This window comes from Notamacropus eugenii, chromosome 5 (assembly GCF_028372415.1).
Source record: "Notamacropus eugenii isolate mMacEug1 chromosome 5, mMacEug1.pri_v2, whole genome shotgun sequence".
NCBI lineage: Eukaryota > Metazoa > Chordata > Mammalia > Diprotodontia > Macropodidae > Notamacropus > Notamacropus eugenii.
Genome location: NC_092876.1, coordinates 177,081,491 through 177,098,770, shown reverse-complemented (window position 1 = coordinate 177,098,770; position 17,280 = coordinate 177,081,491). Strand labels below are relative to the sequence as shown.

Sequence of the window (17,280 nt, the reverse complement as noted above, 5' to 3'; positions counted from 1 at the left end):
AGATTACAATCTAAAAAGTCAATTTATTTAGGAAAGCAGCATCTATATGTATCCATCTATCTATCTCTCCATGTACCTGATAGTAGTGGGTAATGAAGGGAGTTTTCTTTTAGGGATTCACAGAAATAGAGATTACAGCCCTGAGAAAGCTAATTGGCATGCTTTTCCAGAAACAATGGTAATATTGATTTGATTTCTGTTCCTAAGGCAAAAGGTAGGAAAAAGGGTGGTAAGGTATATGACAAGATATCCCAAGATGCCCAGGGTGCTTGGAAGCAAAGGTTTAGCTAAATATAGACCTTGAGGCAAGTTTTCAACAAGCCCAACCTCAGGGTGGAGTTTCAATATGAGTAGATTAACTCATCCAGACTGGGAGGCATGGTCCAAGAAAGGAAAGGCTATTCTAAGAATTAAGGGAAAAATGAGTAAAGACATGGAAGGGTGAATAGCTTACTACATCCGAGTGAAGGTGAATAGGGCACTTGGATTGAGCCTCTAGACTTTAGAGGCTTAGTGACTAAGAATAGTGTGATTTTCTATAGGTTTTGATTTCCCCAAATTTTAATTTCTCCACTGTCTGTCATTAAAAATCATTGATATACTGGAGCTGGAAGAGCACCAGAGCCAAAGTTGAGAAACTTCCTTTCATAAGCCTTACCTACACTATTTCCCAAGTTATTCATCTGGGACATCCCTGACTATTTTATATTGTAGAGAAGACAAAATAGAAAGTTCAATATGAACAGCTTTGGAGTAACATATTATGTTGCCCTTGGATGATTCCGCCAAGAAATCTGGCTTCTCCCTGTAGTATCTGGAAAACAGGAGCACAAAACACCTGCATGCCAGATGTGCACACGTGTTTGCATGCCATGGCTGATCCGTCTGAGGAATGAGTCAAAGGCTTTGATTTAGGCCATAGAAAGAAAAGGGATCCATGATGGAACACAGAAGAGGTTCCAGAACTGGACTATGAATAGAAATAGGTTCTACTATCCTTCTGGACCTCCTTTCATCTTATTTTTTGGTTTTACTTTTCATTCCATATGACACTTAGGCACTAGCAATGCCAAGTTGTACGGGTATCTTGATTATGTCCCTTCCTCCAATCTGGTAATTACTTTGGATGCTGCTTCCTCACAGATATGGATTTCTGGGGATATTCATTTGATCACCGATTCTCCTGTAATTGGGCAGTATGACTGAGGGTAGAGGAAGGAGGAAATAATGAGTTAATACAACAGACCATGGTCATCTGTTTTTGTTTTTGTTTTATCCTTTATTGTACCTTTCTCTGTTTCCAACCATCATGTCTTAATCTTCTTCTGCTTCCTCTTCTTATTCATCTTTCTTGTTGAGGGAAAAAAAGCCAACAACATAGGATTTCTACACAGCTGTAGCCAAACAAAAGTTTGAAGTAAATGAGCAGAAATCTGGTTCAGATTCAAATTTCTCTGCTTCTCCAGATGACTTATTCACAGCACTATTTGGAAACTCTTCCAATGGAACCAACCTTTCTTTGTCTAACAATGATGACTTCTACTGGACCAAGGATGGCTGGGAAGCTATCTCCATCTCCATGCACTCAAGAACCCCCCTCACTTGATTCATCATGAAACAGGCTTAGGATCAGGGCCTGAGAAGCCTGTTCTATAATAAATAGGAGCAGTTTGTTACACAATTATCTCAGTGTTGGCAGGCAATATTTAATTAAAGCTTATATTTGGGCATAGGGTTGCCCTAAAAGGCAAATAGAAAATAGCCAATGGATAATATGATCTAAGTGTGGAACTGACATTTATTTCCTACACATAAAAATAAATGTTAAACACAAAAACCACAAGGCTGAATTTGACAGAAATACACTTAAATATGTAGCATTCAACCATAATCAAATACATCTGTTATACTTTCCTGAAAGAATGATACTTATACATCATATACATATATATATATATATACACTTATGTTTATGTGTGTATATATGTATATGTATGTAAAATTTTGTGAGACTGCTGATTAGGTATTCTACATTTCACCTCAACTTTGTACCATCCCAGAGATATGGTGGATGTCTTTTGGCAAGCCAGACCAGGGCTAGGGTTCATAGCCTTGTTGGTGGTCATCTGTTCCAAGATTGCTGGAGTAGCTCCCAGGAAGTCCTCCTATGGTTGCCAAATGATTTTTAGCCATAGAACCCAGGATATCTGAATCTCACTAATTCTCAAGGTGACCTTCAATACTAGTTATGTCCATTTGGGGATCAATATTCAGTAACCTAAGGAGAAACACAGAAAAGTCAACTCAAAACCCAGAATCAAGCTTACCAAAGTAGGACATAGGCTTTAGTCACCAAGCGCTTATGGTTGTAGGGCCAACAGTGTAGGGGAAAGGACAATTGCCCTTCCCCCTTCCATTCACAGGAAGCATCTTGAAACAGTTCTGATATGACTCAAAGCAGGAAAAAGAATAGAGGAGAGGGAGCCAGACAGATTTTTTTTTTTAAGGTTCACTATGTCATTGGCTCTTCGTACCCAGCGACCAATGGGGGATTGCTCTATCAACTCAAAGAGCAAGAGTCCAACAGTGCTGAGTCATATGCATGGTTACCCAAAAGCAGCCAAGGAGGACCATCATCAATGATGATGATGATGTACTCATCATCCCCAAAACACTCAAGTGTTTTGAGTCATACATGGCAGGAAGAAGGAGGGAAAACCCAAGTTACATGCCACTCTGATCAATGATTTTTGACCTGGTATCTATTACCAAAAAACACAAATAAAAAAAACTCTAAAAAATGTTTCAATATAATTGGTTTCCTTTGCAATCTTATGTATTTTATTTTATCCATTTAAAAATTATTATTCTGAGAAGGGGTCAATAGACTTTAGCAAATTCCTACAACAATTCTGTGTCTGTAACATAAAAAAAGGTTAAGAACTCCTAGGGAGTATTTTCTCTTATAGATGTGACTGGAAAACAAATATAACTAGCAATATTTGGCATCTAAATCATATTTTAAGGTTTACAAAGCACTTTGCAAATATTATTCCATTTGATCCCCATAATAATCCTCCAAAATGAATACCCAAGGAATTGGTATCCTTGTTTTACAGATGAGAAAAGTGAGGCACAGAGAGTCTGAGTGATTGTCTGTGTCCACATGGATGATAAATATCAGAGGTGGGATTTAAACTCAGATCTTTCAGGATGCTAAGTCTGATGCTTCTTTCATCAAACCATGCTTCTTCATTAAGCATACTCCATCTTTTTGAAGGCACTTAGAAAAAGGTGAAGGTATTTAATGAACTCCTATGCAGAGGACGGATAATGAAATCAGTCACATTGCATGTGCACATGCACATATACTTATGAATGTGTTTATGGGGAGGATTTAGATCCTTCAGGGCAAAGTATTTTTGTCTGTTAATTGTTTTTCAGGGATATACAGGAACCAGCCAGAACCAGTTTGGGAGAACTGATTTTTAAAATTTAAAATTTTAGTGTGAGCAATAACACCTCGGGAATCTGCAAATGTTACAAATTGTGACTTGGTTTAGTGTTTTGTTGATTGACTAGAATTAAGAAAATGATGAAGAAAAACTTCAAAGTATGTTGTGCATACATCCCTCTCCCCCAGAGAGTCAATTGTTAAACATTTACCAGCACTTGATTTTAATCCTAAAGACTAAACTCTTATCTTGTCTTATGCTATGCCTATGTATAAGACTTTTCTACGTGCCATATTTGCTCCCTAAACTCTACAACTGAAGATGACATTGTTGATAGTATTGCTTCCCATGAATGATGGGGATTTCTTTAAGTAATTATAATATAGCAGTGATGGCTTATGTGACATCATTCACATTCCTGGACTTAATCATTTAGAATAACCAAATACAGCTAGCAGGGATTAGAGTTAACTTGGTTGCAGAAGATGAAAATATCCTGGAATCAGGCATTTTTATCATATGTGGAGGGGAGGGGAGGGAGAAAAGATGAGGGGGAGAGAGAAAGAGAGAGAGAGAGAAAGAGAGAGAGAGAGAGGAGAGAGAGAGAGAGAGAGAGAGAGAGAGAGAGAGAGAGAGAGAGAGAGAGGAGTTGTTTAGAAATCTGGTGATGCCTTTCATAGAATGAAATTCTTTTAAAATATTCAAATTGAGGGATGTGCCAAATTTTGCATGTGCTCTTTCTACATACACACAATACACACAAATACATATGCAAATACATATTCATACATATATACCTATATACACATTTATACATACATGCATACGTACATATTCACACACATTTCTTTTTCATCCAAGTTCATGGACTCTCTGAAATATCAGGTCAAGAATATCTGTTGTAAACAGACAATTCTGAATTGCCTGTCTATTTAGTCATCATGGTAGAATGGGACAATCAAATCTCAGAATCATCTTAGTGATTTAAGTTGATGCATCCCAGTAGAACAAGGATGATTTTGTTGTTCTTTCCATACAATATGGATAAATGGTCCAGGTCTCTAGCAGAGGAAAATGGTGAGCTAAGGAGGCTGACCAGAATCTATAGAAACCCAGGGATGGTGTGCCTGTTAACCGTGTACTATCAGCGAAGATGTTATAATGGAAAACGAAATAACAAAAATCCTTCCTCCTGTGCCCCTTTTTCCTTTGCCCCAATTGATTGGCTTTCTTTGTATAGCTATACCAGATGCTTAGCAAAATTTCGTTTTTAGGGGAGAAGTGGCATGGTCTGATGAGCTGAGCATTGGCATTAGTATCAGAAGAACTGATTTTGAATATCAACTCTACCATTTATTAACTGTGTAACTGTGCGCAAGTCTTTTAAATTCTTTGAGTTTCAGTCTCCATATCCATGAGTAAGTATAATGACATTTGCACAACCAACTTCAAAGAGCCGTTATGGGGGGAAAGGCTAGAAAAAATGTAAGCTATCACTACTGCACTATTTTAAAAGCAAATCTAGTTTCATTTGACACGTGACAGGTTAGATTTGAAAGATTCTTGCAATCCTTTAATTATTCTTTTTTAAATGAGCTTTCATATATTTGAATTCACTTATTTTTTCAAAGAAGGAAAGACACTACTATCTTCTATGTTTATTTTAAATAGACTTCTTGAAAATTACTAGTTTCTGTGTTCTCAGAAAATCTTTTTTGATGGGATGACCTTGAATCCAAACCACTACAGTTTTATGCCTGTGATAATGACGATGATTATGATTGATGATGTTAGCTAGCATTTGTATAGTAATTTGAGGTTTTCAAAGTACTTTACAGTAATCTCATTTAATCCTGACAACAACTCTGAGATGTAGGAGCTATAACTGTCCCATTTTACAGATGAGGAATTCGAGGCAGAGAGAGGTTTGATTTTCTAAGGGTCACACAGCTAATAACTATATAAGGAAGGATTTGAACCTACATCTTCCTGCTTCCAAGTCCAGCCCTCTGTCCACTGCATTTATGTAAATAGATGCCACCTTAGCTAACTGAGAGCTGACAAGAGACTTTTCCATTACTTTCACAGCCCATGAAGCAGTGCCCATAGAGCTACCCTAACTCAGAAAAGTTGTCCTACGTAGACATTTCAGTTTTGCTTCTCAGTGACATCTCCAGGTCTCTAATGGACTGGCTCTGCTCAATATAGCTACATTCTCTTCTGTTTGCATTAAGTTGTTTAAAGCATTAAATGTCAGACAAGTAGGAATAAATAAACTTGATCCTAAGTGATCAAGTTTATTAGATCCCTGGGAATCCATAGTTTTAAGATCCAAGACAGATTCTTTGATAACTGAGCCTACAGAAGTATTCTCTCCTCTGAGTAAAAATAGAGTTATTATGGGTGCTTTGAAGTCTGACAGTGGCATTGGGGGAAAAAAAACCCCACTGAACCTAGAGTTAAGAAGACATGAGTTCAAATACTGCCCTTAGCATGCACTCCCTCTGGACTCCACACAAATCACTTAAACTCAATTTCATCCTCTGGAAGATGAGGACTAGATTAGCTCTAAGTTCCTTTCTAGATCTTAATTGTGACCCGTTGATCCTTAGTCCTACTTCTGTCATTCAACCACTCTGAACCTGAGTTTCTTTATCAAAATGGGGATTATACTCTCATTTCCTATGTCTCACTGTTGTTTCAAGGAAAATACTTTGTAAACAGACATGTGAATTATATGGAAAGGTTTCTATTACACATGTATGTTATTTTTGCACACATGTCTAAACTCTCATGTATATCTGTGTGTTTCTGTGTCTGCGTCTGTGTGCACGGGAAAGGTTTTTGAGATTTGGACCTGAAAGGAAGTCAAAGCAACGTGGAGCATTTCACAAATATAAAATCACCATAGAGACTAGACCTAATGCACAGGCATATAATGAAAACTCATGATATTCCACAAAGGAAGGTTATTGCTCCTCAAACTCCAATGTATTAGTTAGAAGGAACAGAAGAAGGAAGTAGGAAATCAGCTGAGACCCTCTTGCTCCAGCCAACACCAAGTATTCCTATCTGGAAAAAAAACTGGATGACTACTTGTGCTGTTGCTACTTTGATGGTATCAGAGGCTAGCCTAGGATTACAGTTTTTCCCCCCTCTCTTTCCCTGGCTTGACCACACCCCCCAATTTATGGAGGCAGATCTATTAGGAACATTATGGTCCTTGCATCCTCTTTAGCCTCTGAACAGAGGATTCCCGCAGGTAGTTGGAAAGAAACCACAGTCAAGTGTGGGAAGCTCAAGACATCCTTCACTCTCTCTGAATCAGCAAAGTAGTGAGGTATGAAATTTCTGTTTAAACATTCTTACTCTATCTGTTATTTTTTAGGGGAATTAAAAAGTGGGGATCTTCCATGACACAATGAGATTTCTTTTTCTCTTTTAAGGTTCTTTTGTGTTTTCCCTAAACTAGTTTCCTAAGTGCCAATATTCATTATTAGTTGTTACTCTTGTCTGTATACTTTAAAATGTATCTGTTTTATAATAATGTCTATGTGGCCCCCTGCCCTCTCCCGCCTCTACCCTTGTCTGACTTTTATAAGGCAAACTCCACTGTGTTTCCAAGAGTTTTCAATTTCCTTGTCAGGACCACGAAGCTGTTCTTTGGCATACTGGAGCATTTCCAAAGGAATAAAGCTGCAGTTAAAAGATTGAAGTTTCTTTTTGTCTTTCGCTCCTATTGAGACTATCATTTTACATTTTTTTCCCTTCAGCTTAATGAATTGCTTCTATGGAGAGGAAATTGCAAACTATTTGAATCCTGCAAACCTAACTTAGCTTTTTGTGTTTTTTCTTTTCCCCCTCCTGGGTTAAATCTCCCAGCAACCAAAGTACTGAGCAGTCCATAAAATTGTAGGTGAGAAAAGGAGTCTCAATTGAGAGATTTCTTTTTCCTTTCCACCCACCCCTGCATACCCCGGAACTATAGAATGGCGCTGGCATTAGAGAACAAGCTTGGAAGAAAGTGTAGGCATGAAATGGTAATTCCAACCCATTCTCTGTTTCTGTCAGGCATTTCTACCTTTTGCATGTGTCTTGTAATCTGTTGTTAAATTCTCCCCATAGTCTCCTTTTCCACAGCATTTTTTGTGAGCAAAGAGTTTAATAAACTAAGCTAGCTCTGGGACTGAAAAATTTCTTCACAGAGATTTTCCTTATTGCACTGTGGATAAATTTTTCTGATCTGAAGACCAATTTTCTTCCTCCTTCATACCACTGTTGTGAACTGGAAAAGAGATGTTTGTTAAACAACAGGAAATCCAGATCTCAGAAGGACAACCTAGACAGATCTAGTTGATTTGGAAAAGTCCTGACACTTCAACTCTTTCATCAGATGTGCTTCTGGATTTCATCTCTTTTTATCTGGGAAGAAAAGGTTTCACTTCTTTAGCCATGGGGTCATAGGGTTGAACTGTTCCTGTTCCTGTCTTTATTGGTTTTGTTCGGATTTAACCTGTTGTTTCAGGGAAGGGAGGACTAATGACTTAATGTTGGCAAAGTTCTTTGAAGATGAAAAGCTCTTTTCATGTGCTCACTATTAAAGTTATTAATATTAATATTTGGAGAAGGCATGCTGCTTCTAATTGTAAATCAACAGTTCCCATCCTTGCCAACTCAATGGTGAAAAAACAAACAGCAGTAGCAGCCACCCAACCTCTTCCGTCCTGGTTCTGCAGCTGATGGGTCCTCGAGGCCAAAATCATAATCCTAACAGGACGGTCTCCATGTACCAAGGTCCTTCACCACAAATGTCCTACTGGTTGGATGTGAGGGAGGGAGGGGGGTGATTAAGGTCAATAAGGATAAAGCAGTTTGATCTCTGGCAGTGTGTGGTCTTAGTCAATGGGAAATAAACATTGGCCAAGTCTAATTGTCTGAATGAAAAGGTAATTTATTTAAAAGATGATTGCTATGTGGTCTCATAAAAGGAAGAATATAATCTGGGACTTATTTCAGCTGGTTTTGACTTCTCACTGTTTCTGTGAGGCAGATGTCTCTGGGAATCGATTTCCCTCTGAAATGTGAACATTAAATTCACTTGGTGAGAAGCATCATAGAATAGAGTACAGTGAGCTGGTCTTGGAATCTTGTAGACCTGGGTTCAAGTTCTGCCTTTGACACATCTTGTCTGTGTGACTCTAGGCAAGTCACTTAACTTTTCAGTGCTGTAGGAAGTGGCAGAAATTGAGATTAGAAATTACAGAGAAATGTGTTGACTTGCATTGATTAGAGTTTCCTTAGGAATTCCCTATGCCAGTGAAATCATTGGTCTAGTCTCTGTCCTTATCTACTTCATGAGAACATTGTGAGAATAAAGAAAATAATAGATATAACATGTTTTTAAAAATTAAAGTACATATGCAAGACATTGTTAAATATTATAACTATTGGTGAAGCAGGAGTGATCAGTTTTTATATAGAAAAAAAATTTTGAAGGTGCAGAAAAATGAGCTTTCTCATTATCAGCTTCTTTGCCCTTTTCTTTACCTTGTCTGGACTAGTTCTTGATCATATAGTCCCCATTATTTCTCAATAGCCTGCTGAAAGAAGCACCTGTTGTTGGAGTACCATCTCTTTGTGTAGAAGACAGAATGCATTTTCAACTGTTACAGGAACTCCCAAGCCAATGAAAATACTTTGCTTACTCCTCTGCTATATGGCATTATAATTGCATTATAATTACCAATATTTTGTCTTATACATGATACCTGAGTGAATGACTGAAATACCTTTATTGGAATGTAAGTTCCTACTTGCATCTCTCATATTCATCTTTTTCTCCCTCAAGAGTGCCAAGCACAGTGCCTAATATATAGTAGGAATCCACAAATATCTGTTGAATGAATGAAATGGGAGAGTATGAACTTCAGGGAGAGTCTCTTAAGGTCAGATTTCTCTCTTTTGTCAATCTCAGGGCTTGCTGAAAATACTAATGCGAGATATCTCTTTATTTTCTAGTAAATAGATTAACGTTTCTCAACAATTCTTCTTTTTAAATCTCAAAACCAAACTTCTTTTTGATTTAACCAACAATTTCTGATGGCAATTAGCAAATATTCAGTAATCTAGTCATTACTATGAGCTCCTTGGCTGTAGGGTCATCTTTTCCCCCACAGCTACTCACATGTGCTCCTCAGGGTCCAAATGTCCCTTTTATTTCTATCTTACTGAAGTTACTAAGTGGATAAGATGACATGGCTGTTGCCCTTATCCACAGATTTCAGATGTGGTACCATTTTTATTGCACTTAAGACTTTTGTTGAGCTCTCAATGATTTGGGGAAAGGATGGATTGATCTTCTCTGTTCCTCTAGTCATGAATAAGCTGGAACAGGTAGACAAGTCCTACAGGGAGGTATGAAACTGACTATTTTTTTCACCATTATTCATGTCCCACTCCCTCTCACCCTGTTCGAAGGGGATATGGAGCAGATCTTTGATTTCATTGGTTTGGGCAGCTCTCAGGTGAGAGAATTCTTTCTAACTTAGATAAGACCTCCCTCCCTTTTCAATTCATAGTTTTAGAAAGTTGCCTAGAGGAAAAAGAGATTAGTACTTAAGACTACTAAATAGTGTAGTGGATATATAGAGAGCTGGACTTGGAGACAGGAAGAACTGAGCTCAAACCCAACCCAATATATTTACTATGTAACCTTTGGGAAATCACTTAAATAATGTCTACCTCCAAGGATTTTTTTTTTTTGAGGATCAAATGAGATATTTGTAAAGCATTTAGCACAGTGCCTGGCACATGGCAGATGACAAATAAATGCTAGCATACTGATGAAGAGGATGATGGTGAGGTGATTTCCTCAGAATTGCAGCTAATTTGTATCAGAAACAGGACTTGAACTCAGGTCTTCCTGGCCCTAAGGTCAACTCGGTATATACTATGCTATGCTATCCCTCACCCTGAGCATATCCCAGAAATCAGAATTTAATTTCCGGGTGAAGAATGTCATGACTCCATTTGAAAGTTGTACCTTTAGAAAAAGGTATATTTTCTAAATATAAGTTTTTAACTTTCAATTTTCCCTGAAAAGCAGACTGGTCCCCTAACATACTTCATATTATGGTCTTTTTTGTTCTTAGAGTTGCAAAATTTTACCCATTATTTTTTCCAGTGGTAAACATATTTTAGGGACCATTATGAACTAAGTTCTAGGTGGTACACTGGATAGAGTACCAGGCCTGGCTCCAGCAAGACCTGTATTCAAATCTAACCTCCGATATTTACTAGTCATGTGCTTGTCTCAGTTTCTTCAACTGTAAAATGGGAATTATAACAGCAACTGCCTCCAGGGTTGTTGTGAGGATCATATGAGAGAATATTTATAAAGTGCTTAGCACAATATCTGGCACAAAATATATGTTTAATAAATGCTTATTCCCTTCCCCATTCATTCCAAAAAGGAATTTGGTAAAATTCTGCGATAATACATTTAGTTCTCTAACTTTTCGTCAGAAAGATATTGATTTTGCTGAAAAGATTTGGTTTGCTGAAAGAGGAGAGACTGATTCATTCTACTAATCAACCAACAATTATTTGCTGAGCAAAATCAGTTGATGAATATTTATTAAACACCAACTATGTGACCTGTGCTTTGCAAAATGCTCTTTGAGGTATAGAAAAAGAAGTAGACAGTTATTCCCTCCTGCCAGAAGTCTATAATATAGTTAGGGGAAAGAGATACGTGCACAAGCAATAACAGTTAATAATAAAAATAATATATGATTAAGAGCTAATTCATGTCCTATATGTACCTATAGACTAAGTTCTTCAGAGTAGAGAAAGCTTGATGAGAGCCACAGTAATGAGTCCTTTGAAATGAGTAATTTGAAAATTGAGAAGGATCTTAGAAATAATCTGAGTCTAGTACCCTCATTTTGTGGTAGAGGAAAATGAGATCAGAGAGGTAAACTGAACTGCCCAAGGTAACATGGCTCTTAGGAGGTAGATACAGGGTTTGAACCTAGGTCTTTGAATCTATAATCTTTTCTGAATCAGGCAAAAAGAAAAGTCAGTTTTCCTTTTTAGGAAGAAGATGAAATATAATTGAATATGCCAGCCATCCAAAAAAAAAATGGGAATATGCCAAGGATTTAGAGGGAGAAGAAATGTGTAAAGAACCCAGATAATAGTATAATGGAATAAACAGAAAGAGGTCAGTTTTTTAGGTCAAATGTCAAGAAAATATTTCTAACAGGAAGACCTATTATATAGTTTTCCCAAGAGAAGTGGCAAAATGGAAAACCCCATCATGTAAGTTATTTAAAATAGTGAAACCTGTAATATTGATCATTTTCAACAGTGCTTGAATGAATACATGGCTAAACCAACCTAGACAAGGTTATCTAGATAGTCTAGAGTAGAGGCCAAGAGAACTATAACTAGTAACCCTCAGGAAGAAGGGAAAATTTGGTAAGGTGCTTGACTATCAGCTGGCATATGACTTTTGAAACACAGAGAAGTCATATCAATCAACAAGTACTTACTAAACAGCTACTATGGGCCAGGCAGTATGCCAAGCACTGGAAATACAAAGAAATAGCAAAAAAAAACAGTCCCTGCCCCCCAAGAAGCTCACATTCTAAAAGCAGGGGAGGGGACAACCTGTACATATATGTATAAACGACACACAGATACACACATACATGCACATATACAAAGTATAAATGAAGTAACTTTAGAGAAGTCACTAACTTGGGGCTGGAGGGGAGGGAAGGTGTCTGAGAAAGACCTCCTGTCAAAATTGCCTTTTCTTCTGAATCTTGAAGGAAGTCAGTGATTTTAAGAAGCAGAGGTGAGGAGGGAGAGCATTCCAGGCATGGGGAACAGTCAAGGCAAAGGTGTGGAAGCTAGAAATGAACTATTTTGTAAAAGGAGCAAGTAAATCAGTATGATTGGACCCTATGATGTAAAGAGGAATTTAACGTGTAAAAAGGCTAGAAAGACAAGAAGGAAGAGCTTAAAATACCAAACAAAGGACTTTATATTAGATCCTAGAGGTAATCTAGGAAGCCACCATAACTTATTCAGTTATGTATCACTATTATCCTTACTATTCATAAAACCAAAGGATTTTAGGGTTGGAAGACATCTAATTCATTTTTACAGATGAAGACAATGAGGCTATGATATCTTTCTATTAGTCCAAAGAGCAATGATAGTGATTGAAATTCCACTAGATAAAAATGAAGATTCTGTTCAGTCTTGATTTCAGCTTCAATTCCAATTCATTTTTATTCAATTCAATACAATGTATTAATTGGGCTCAGACCACGTGGAAGGGACCACACTGGGTCCTGAGCAAACAAGATGATAAAATAAGATGCAGCTGTTTTCTTTGGGATCAAACAATCTAATGGTAGTCCATACTCTTGTGGTCTTGTCCTCAGTAGACTCTGCTTCCTCCTGACAGACTCTGTGTCAGGTGGCAGCCAGAACATTCCTCTTCCTTCCTGTTCCCATTCCCCCTTAAAAAAAAAACAACCCAGTTTCTATATCTATTACCAAAAAGTCCAGTTCAAGAGTTTGTTCCCAAAGTTTACAGATGTCATGGAGTAGACACTCTTGAAAAATAAGAACAGTGGCTCAAAAAAGAGTCATCATCATGGTTGAACTCTGTCAAGTTATCCTCTTTTTTTCTCTGTACCATCAAACAACTTAAAGAATTCCTGGTCAATATTAACTACAGTGAAGAGAGTTATCATCCTGCCAATCATTTCTCAGAAATTCACTAGTACTTTATATTTATATCAGCTTACAGAAGGGTCATCAAGATATTGGCTTTTCACAGAAGGCTGCAATGTTTCCCCACTTCTGTTATGCAATTTTTCTAAATAATAATCTGATTCCTAACCAGTTAGGTGATGGCTGATCTGAATTTACTGCACACACTCAGGTCTACACTGCAAAAATGATCATACCTGCTCTGTAAAATTTACACTGTGAGGCTAGGTATTCCAGGATGATGGAGAATTGCATAGTGAGAGTATGGGCAGGAAATGGTTTGGTGAGCATCTAAGCACCATTTCTCTAGGAAATAAAGTGTAAAGATACTGAGGAGATTAGATCCCTGAATTCTAATCCAGGCTATTCTATTTTCTTTGAGAAAGTCATTTAACCTCTCTGAGTCTCAATTTCCTTGTAAAATGAGATTAAATGATCCTCCAAAATCCCTTTTAGTTCTCGCTATCAAAGAATGAGACAGCTTGGTGCCACTAGAGCACTGGACTTGGAGTTAAGAAGATGTGAGTTCAAATTTGGCTTCAGACATTTACCAGCTGTGTGATTGTAGGCAAATCACTTGACCTCTGTTTGCTTCAGTTTCCTTATGTGTAAAATGTGGATTAATAATAGTACTTATCTCCTAGGGCTATTGTGAGGATCATGTGAGATAATATTTGTAAAGCACTTAGTACTGTGTTTGGCACATAGTAGGTACTATATAAATCTTAACTATTATTATTATTATATCTGCCCTCGGACACTTACTAGCTATGTGACCTTGGGCAAGTCACTTAACCTTTTTCTGCATGTTTCCTCATCTGTAAAATGGGGATAATAGCACCCACTTCCTGTGGTTGTTGTGAGGACAGAGTGAGATAATATTTCTTACACATTTTGCAAATGTTAAAAGTACTGGCTCAGGGCTGGCTATTATTATTACATATATTTTCAGAAGTGGCAAATTTGTGTCTATTTGTTGAGTTTGACTACCCTTTGTTACAAAGGAGGATTCATGTGTGCCAAAGTGTTCAGGGTGGGAATGATAGTGAGGCAACAAAACCACAACAATGAAGTATTTAGAACAGTGTTGCTACTATTGTAACACATATAACATAGTTTAAAAATAGCCTAGGTAATAAAAATTCAGTTTCATATACAATCCTCTGTTTTCTTTGCATGCTGAAAGGATTATGTTTGTTGATGTTTGTTAAAATCACAATAAAAAAATGAAAAAGATCTCTAAAATCCTATGATTCTCTGATGTCCCTTTTCATTTATGAATTTCTCTAAGCTGCTTGTATCTGGTGTTCATTTTTTCATCAAGGTGGGATGGCAATTTCAACTTGTAATAGTTAACATAAAAACTCAAGAGTTGGAACAGCATGGTGCCAGCACAAAGGATACTGGGTTAGGTTCAAACCTTAGCCCTGCTGTGTAGTATCTGTGTAACCTTAAGGAAGTCACTTGCCTTTTCTGGGGCTCCATTTCTCCCACTGTAAGACAGGGGAGGAGGGGAGGAATGACTTCTGAAGGCCTTTCTGTCTCTAAATCAGTGAATATGTGACAGTAAAATGAATGAATCTCTATTCTGAGAATAAGAGTAAAAGAAGATGGGGAAGACCCAGGAAGTTAGGGACTTTTCATTCCAAAATGCTCATTTAGGCCAGTTAGAATGACATTGTCCATATTTTTTGAGTGGATTTGTCAAGGTCTCTCAGTATATGCACAGCTTCTTGGTTGCCTCTGCAGTCTCCTTAAGGGCTGGAGCCATATCTAAATTTGGCATTGAATACCACACCCTAAACACACTAAAAGCCTGAAAATAACAATTATTTAAATTCTCATGCTCTCTGGGGATTTCTTTGGCTGCAAATAATTCTGTGGCATTTTCCATCTCGAAGTTTATCTTTTTCTTAGATTTGATCAAGAAGCTAAACTAGGGTCACTATAGCTAACATTCATGATTGTGAAAAATGGATGAATGAGCTCTTAAAACCACCCCTTAAAACTAAATTCATTCATCCACCCATTTTAAAAAAATACTGAGCTTCTACAATGTGCAAAGCATAGTGCTTTGTGCTGTGATGATGAGGTCGAGTATGAATCTTCCCCAGAGTTACCAGAAAGACTTTAGGAATTGTATTTGAACAGTAGATTGTGAAGTCACTTTTTCAAACTGATAGAAATCCACTTTTAGACTGTTGCCATTTAGAAGTGGTTATGAATTTAAGGCTGGTAGATTTAATAAATCAGGCAGAGTGTTCCATCTTATGGATACAAAAATTAAAAAAAAACAAAACAAAACCCTCACATATTTCCTGTCCTCAAGATGCTTCCATTCTTTTGGGGAAGGGGAAGTCTAACCAGAAAATATGACTTTTAGAAGATATAGTGTGATGTTGACAAAAAAGAAAAACAAAAAGGAAATCCTGACAGAGTGCCTAAAGAAAATCGAAGGAATTAAGATCTTTCAGTTGGAGAGATCAGCAAAGATTTCATGGAGGAGAGGACCCCTCAGCTGAGCCTTGAAGGAAGGATTTAGCAGGAAGAGATAAGAAAGGAGTACATTACAGAGGGAGGACAAGAAAAAGGGAAGCAGTTTAAATTAGCCAGATGAAATAAGCTGATGATTTCAGGTTAGCTTTTGGTGCTTAGAACTGGCATCCTTGCCTACATCCTTGATGGTTTTATGATCAACGCAGATATTTTCTCATATGATCTGTTACCACCATTCTGTACTTAACTGATGTTGGCACAAAATGCATACTTTGATTTCCTAAAAGCAATTTCCAAATTCTGGAATAATTCAAGGGGAAGGAGGTAGTTTTAGTCACAAGTTAAGAAGAAATAGAGAAGAATATTTTTAGAGGCCTTTTCCTAGGGGATCATAGTCAAAACAAACAGAAGATATCTCAATAGATTCCAAGCTTCTGATATAAAATCTTAACAACACAAAATCTTAGAATAAGAAGTCTTTAAGAAATATGTAATAACTATCTACTTTATACATGTCATCTCTACAGTATCCTTGAAAAGTGATTGTCCAGATGTATCTGTATACCTTTACTGATGGAGAATTCATTACTTCATGAGGTAGATTATTCATTTGCAGGTGGCTCTAAGTATTAAGAAGTTAATTCTTTCTTCTATTGAGTCAAAACCTGTCTCCCTAAGACCTCAAATACTTTTTTTGAAGGAAATTTTATAGTATTAGGAGAGGCTTCAAAAAGTATATGTCGTGAAAGGGACTGGATCATTAAATTTCACTTCTAAATTTCAAGCATTCCAATACTCTCACATCATTCTGCTCCCCCAAGACAAACTTGTGGTATCAGAATAAGTACCAATTGAGCTTAAGATTTAATTGGCACCAAATCAACACCATCATGTATACAATGGCAAGTCTGATATTAGAAGTATCACATTAATTAGAGGATGAAGTTATTTAGAGAATAGGAAAATGGATTACATGATTTTAAAGCCATTTGTTCAAATAGGGATTGGTAGTGGTGAAAAGAAGAGTAAAAGTGGGGAAAAGTAAAGCTAAGACATTAATTAGCCTAATGATACATTCACAAATAGACTTCCAATAGATTTCTTTCTCAAATGACAGTAAGAAAAAAATGTGCTTTCCCTTCTGCCTACTGAAAAGTTACCACTTGATGACCTCTTGTGAGGAGAGATCAAGGGTCAGAGGTATCTAGTTCAATCCATTTCCTAGCTTCATTTCCCAGCAAAGGCTCCTTGGCTATTTACGTGGTATGTGCAATGTAATTTCTGGTACAATGGGGTCATAGGAAGGGAGCATTGATAGAACATGAGGTTACTTTGCATGAAGTTGATTGACTTATTTTTTTTTTTTAATAACATTGTTAATATAGTAGAACCAAACCCCACTGTCAAGTTGCCAAACCCCATGGTAACAATGTTCGGCTGTTTGCCCATTTATAATGTTCACAACATTGGAACAAACTGTTCCTTGTTCACTTTTAAATCATTTTTTTTTTGAGAACCAATTAACATTAACTAGGGG

At 37.2% G+C, this 17,280-nt stretch overlaps 1 protein-coding gene across 1 annotated transcript in view; it reads left to right on the top strand.

The window, feature by feature from the left end:
- Positions 1–6,703: 6,703 nt before the first annotated feature.
- Positions 6,704–17,280, top strand: part of ETS1 (ETS proto-oncogene 1, transcription factor) — a 189,897-nt gene continuing 179,320 nt past the window's right edge. Inside the window, exon 1 of the mRNA XM_072611552.1 lies at positions 6,704–6,795. The gene's annotated coding sequence lies outside the window, so the exon portion shown is untranslated. The remainder of the gene's footprint in view (positions 6,796–17,280) is intronic.